We start from the raw sequence: 6,774 nt of genomic DNA, 5'->3' as shown, positions 1-6,774 counted from the left end.
GGAATTTCAAAAAGTTGAACATTGTACCTAGAATGAATCTAAAATAAAGGTGTGGTAAACTTGGTGATACTCTATCACCATATGAAATACAAAAATTGTATAACAACAATATACTTAGATTAGGTAGCAAAAATGCACTCTCCCTTTTTCTCTCTCTTATTTTTTCTTTGTCTCGTATATGTGTAAAAACAGCTACCAGTATAATGAGAAAACTGCTCTGACTAAATTAATTTTTCTTGTTCGTATGTTTTTTTTTTAACTAATTTAAATAAAATTAAAATGTAAAGTATTTTTAAATTATTTATGCAAACATAATAATTTATTAATAATATTGTGATTTTCTTCATATTTTAATCATATTCATATTTAATATAAACATTTTCCAATCAAAAATTAATCATTATAGACACAGTAGAAAATTGTTATGATATTTGGACAATAACTAAACTTATATTTGTCTAGAATTAGCTAACCCTTGGACACACTAAAATTTAAATGAAATCAAATAAAATTTATAAATCGGTCTCAATAAAAAAAAATAAAATAAAGCTACAAACTGAGAGATTATTTTTAAAAATTAACATAAATTGTATTGAATTTATTAAATAATTAACTAACTAACAAACTTAACAAATTAGCAACTATGATTATGATTATTATTTATGAACATAATTATAGTTATTTTATAGTCATGAAATTTAATTTAATTAATTTTCCCATCATAACCATTGTTTTAATTTGAAAATCAACCTAGAAACTAATTCAAAAGTAATCTACAAATGATTTGGAAACATATGCAGTTTTAGAACACCAATTACAATTATATGTATCTTTTTTGAAATTGTTTTATAATAGGAGTTCATAATAATACTAATGGTTTGACCTTCCTATTCAACTTTGCTTTATCGTTTCAATAATTATAAATTATAAATTATTAATCATTTTAAAATCATTTTAATTAATTATTTTAAAACCTATAGTAATTCATAAAAATCAAAATGTAAACTTTAAAAGAGACAGAATATTTGAAATATTTGACACTATGGTTAGCTTATACATTTTATAAAAGTTCAACACGTTCAAATGTGTTCAAATGTAGCATCATTATATTATTTATATACATATATATTTAGTATTAAAAATTTATCAAAGATCATAGCATGGATGATACAGTGTAATTTTTTACACCAACATGACAATGCATTTCAATACATTACACTAACAAATTTATTATATTTTTTCTGAAATATAAATGTATAAAATAAACATTTATTTATTTAATCTCATTAGATATTGGTTTTCAGTTTAACATAAAAATAGTCAATTTTAAACTTTGTCATATATGGAAAGAATACGAATGGGAATACTGCATTATTATTTTCTCATATCCATCTTCTAATAATATTATTAAAAAAGCATTAGCTAATTTAGATAATATCAAACGCACTCGTAATGATTTCCACGATGCTCATGTTTTTAAATTAGTGTATTTCTCATTAGTACGTTCATAACTGGAATATGCGAAAATTATACGACATACCAATTCTATATTATTACAATTAAGACCTCACTTAAATTCGAAATACTTTTAAAGATTTTTAAGCTTACTTTGTAAAATGTTCAGACCTCTTAACTATGATAACAATATAATAAATAAGATTTTCTCTATCTTATCAATAGAAAAAAATATTTAATAATATTATACATTGTCCATAACTAATTTCCTAAACTCAAAACATGAGTAGCTTTTACAGCTACCATATAATATTATTGCCTCCATCTAATATTATAATATCTTTAGAAAATTCTATAAATAATGTGATATATACATTATACTTATAAGAAACTTTGATTTATATTTTTAAATATTTTCTGTCTCGTACATTTAAAATTAAATTGGAAATGATCCTATTATAAACAATATCATTATTATAACTTATTTTATAAAAGTTATTATACAAATCGTATACTAGTAATATATATATAAAACGGCGATTTATTTTGATCAATTTAAGGGTATTGTTACGTATTCTAAAATTCAGTAAAGGCCGTTACCCCCCCAAAAAAAAAAAAAAAAAATATTCTTAAATTCAGTGCCATGAATAAATAATCTTGATCACCAAAATCAATATCAATCAATTTTATCAAAATGGTTTTAAACGAAAAAATAAGATGTATGCTTATATAAATATATCATATAACGTTTGAAGTAAATAACTAAACAGCAGTTATGTGTATAATTACTTAAATACCATATACAAATTAAATTAATTTATTTGATTTTAAGTATTTGATATAAAGTCGCTTGCGCAACAACTACATTTGCAGTGACCGGTGCTTTTTTTATCAGAACACCGTTATATCTTATCAATCCTAAATCTATTTATAAAACAATATCTGTATCTAAATATACATATATATATATATATATATATATATATTAAAAAACAATTGGTCCAGATTCCCAATAAAAATTTAACAATTTATAATAAATAATAATCTATTAAACTTAAAATGAGATATGAATAACGTATATCTTATTAAGAAGAAATATTTATTTGTTGCAATTTTAAGTTGATCACATCAAACGTTTATAGTTTTTAAGTTTTAATTCTCATTTTTAAACATGTATGATATATTTCTAAAATCAAATCTCTGTAAATTGATTAGAATATAGATATTACATTTTTCTGCTTGTATATACATTGTATATGCAAATCCCAATTGATTTCCAGTGTAGTAGTGTTCAATGAAATAATTTTGTTTTGATCTTCGCATCTTATATGATTTCACAGTATCTATTTCGGGATCGAACGAATATATGTCTATATGTCTATTACAGACACGTTATACTATATGGAAATAATGAATAAGTGCTGACTGTAAAAATGTTGTTGCAAATTTGTGTCACCAAACTCATTAGTATGAAAATTAAATAAAATTGTAAGGTAAGGTTATTAACCTAATAAATTAATATTAAGTTTGTTTTGGTAAAAAGTTTAAAATCATCTTGCTTTAACTTGTATTATCATAATGCAATAATAAGATGAAAGTTCACCCATAAAAAAAAATTGTATACAACGTTATGTGATAGTTATTTTGCAAAATGTACAATATAGCATAGAATGTATTTTAATGGTAAAAACAACGATTTTATGTATTTTACTGGAATGTACAAGAAAATCGCAGAAATTAATGATTAATGTGTATAGGTTTGCCATGAACATATCACATCAAAACGAATACATTTCTTATAATAATTTAAAATAGTATTGAAAAATTTAATTGCGGTCTTTTTATAATTTGTATAATATGTCTATGATATAAATTAGAATAGTAAATTGTGGTGATAGCCGACAGGGAACGGACGTTTGTTGACGAATAAATACAACTCAATTTCGTCCAAACCTATAATAACCTAACCTTTGATGGCGCCGGTTCACCAAACGAGAACGAACCATTCGATAAATATCGACAAATATCGTTGAGCCTGTCTACAGTGTTGCGCAAAGATAACTAAAAATTTATCTAGATAAAGATAAAAGATAAAACAAGATTTATCTGTATAAAAAAAAAGATAAATTATTTTTAAACTTTATTACATAATAAATCTACACTTTTTTTTATAAATTAATATTTGAAAAATTTAATTAAATAAAAATGAACTTATTTTTGATCTAATAGATACCTCCAATATAAACAATGAAAAACAAATATTTATATTATGTACATTTATGAATGGGAAATAAGTAATACATAATAAGTACTTAGTTAAAAAAAATATATTCTTTGTAGGTAAGAATATTATAATTTTATAAAACAATTCATTATAATTTATATACTAATTATTATGGAGTAATATTTATGGTGGAAAAGAGAAAGGTTCATTTTGTTGGAAAACGGTTGCACCCAATTAATTTTAAGCGATTATTGTTTTTAATTTTTTATTGAATGTCATTGAAAACATAATTTTTGTCAATCCTGTTAACTCTAACAAGTAAGAAAATTTACCTATTGACTATTTTAATCATTTGTTATTTCTATTACAAAATTATAATTATGTTTGCATTTATTTTTGATATTCAATTATTTAAATAATGTAATGTGATATAATTTCAACATTTTTTTAATTATTAAAATACATAGGAGTACTTTATTTTATTATGTTTTATGTTGCTGAACCATTTCAGCCTAACAATTTTGTTTTGATTAAAATATCAATATGGCTGTTGCCTAATTCAATATTATTTTAATTGCTAATATAAACAATTAAATTCTATGGTAGTTAATGGATTATTAACATATTTAAAAAGTAATATAATTCAGTAATTTTTTTTTTCATATTACAAGTATTATCCATTATCAATAGAAAAAAAATGTAATGCTCAAATAATACTATACATTATACTAAATATATTAATAAGTCATAAACATTCAATGTATTAACAACAAAATTAAAAATAGGGTAGTAGAGATACTGCATTTGAAAAATTTAACTGTTTAGTTATGTAGGAAGTGTCATACTAAAGTAAAATGCTCCTAAAAAGTCAATAAAAAGGTCAAAATAATCAATCAAATACAAAAAAAAAATAATAATAATAATAATACACATTGTGCTGATTTCACGTATAATGTGAAAAAAAATAATGAAATCTGATTATTTTAAGGTAAAATTAAGAAATCTAAAAACTCATTTTCCCAATATTTTAGTTTTTGAAGATACTGCCTTTCTCTTTAGGAAGGCAGTAGGTATATATATTAGTAAACCTTGGTTAAAAAAATCAAGACATTCAAGTCATTCGGGGAAAATAATTATTAACAGAGCCCGAGACAGAGCCTAACACAGGTGTTTTAACTTATAAGTACCTACCTATCGAAATCTGTAAACAATATTAATTGAATTAAAAGTGTATTATAACTATGTACCTTGAAATTGTATATATTTTAGGCCCCGATGATAATTAATTATTATTATTTAAATAGGTACCTACCTTAATGTGACTTAAAAAATTTCCAGTTGATCCTTTATGACCATGCACGATTTTAGGACAATTTTGGCACTGTGCGAATATTTTATTTTTATCATTGTCTTCTACATTTATTATTTTAAAAAACTTGCCATTAAATATGTAACATTTTGATTTTTCTATTGTTTCCGAACTGTGTACTGCAGGATCGTCTTCACTCACATTGTTTTGTTTTTTTGTGCTTCGATTAATGAATTTGTCCATTATGTTAAAATTATAAATCAAATCAAATATTAGGAAACTAAACAGTAAACACAATTCTAAACAAAAATGAATGTTAATCAGCTTCGTCACACACCACGCTCGGCAATCGGCATACTCTGATGACTGATACTCACACTGTCGTCACTCGTCTAGTCGTCTATCATGGGTACTGTGACCATTTGATATTATTAAGAATATAGATATGTATTAATATTTTTTTATTATTTTCGTAGAATGGATATTATTTTTATATTTATCAACAATTTCAAAACTATAGTATATGATATACGTATTTAATAATAAATAGTGTGCAGTGTGCACTAATATAGGTATATTCTATATTGAATTTATACACACAGCACACTCATAGAAATAAAATATCATATTCCTAGGTAGTAGGTACTTAACTATAATAGTCTTAATCGATATGGATTTATTAATATAACTATATATCGTTATATTAAAATACCACTTCGGGAAATCCGCATTCATTTATATTACCTATATTAAGAAATTTCGAATTGAACACAAAAGAATATAATATACATGACATTCACATTAGTTATAACTTATATGTGAGCTAATCAAAATGTCATTGTTATATAATATATACTTAATTGTGCCTGTTTGTATAGGTAGTGTGTGTATCATGTGCATTTTAATATTATCCATAATAATAATTATGGTCTGTAGAGTATGGTCTACAAAATGTCACAACTCACAACGTTGCAATCTATTTGGCCGTAGCCCGTATTTATAATATATATATATATTTGTACAAGAATGGTTAATTAATTGTATATACATGGGTTTTAAGTTTTTAACTTCCAAGTTCTATTTTTCGAATAAATTTATTTAATTATATAGATAAATTACATTAGATAACTCAAGAATTCATCTAAGATAATTCATCAGATAACTAATTTTTTTATTATCTAGATAAGATAAAAGATAATTAATTATTTATCTAGATAATTTATTTAGATAATTTATCTAGATAATGCTCAACACTGCTTGTCTATACCACAACGAGCGACGCCGAACTTGCCGTCACGTATATCACCGTCGTTGCCATTCGTTTTATAGTGTGGACACGGCTATATTCAAATTTTCTATAATTCACAATGGCAACAGCAGTGCAGCATAATTTAGATACATTAATTCAATTGCTATATACCGGGACCTTTCCGGAATAATAAGTTATTTTTAAAACAAAACACTTATGTAGCAAAATTATAGTGTGTTTATTACTTAATATTTTTCTTACGTATTAACACAAAAACTTCAACAACAATGAATTAATCAAGAATACGAGTAACATTTAGATTTGTTTACTCTCCAAGACAACATTTCTTATGTCATAAAATATTATTGTTTATAAGTAATTTTTAATTCTTAAAACATTATATTTTTTATTTTTATATTATGAACAAAATATTCTACAAATATTTTATTTTATAGAACTTATATGTTGACATTTTTTGTGTGAAAACTGAATCTTAAAGTGTATTTTTTAATTTTATATTTTAGTAAATATATGTAT

This window comes from Sipha flava, unplaced genomic scaffold, assembly GCF_003268045.1.
Source record: "Sipha flava isolate LNK unplaced genomic scaffold, YSA_version1 179_pilon_pilon, whole genome shotgun sequence".
NCBI lineage: Eukaryota > Metazoa > Arthropoda > Insecta > Hemiptera > Aphididae > Sipha > Sipha flava.
This window is presented reverse-complemented; position numbering follows the sequence as displayed.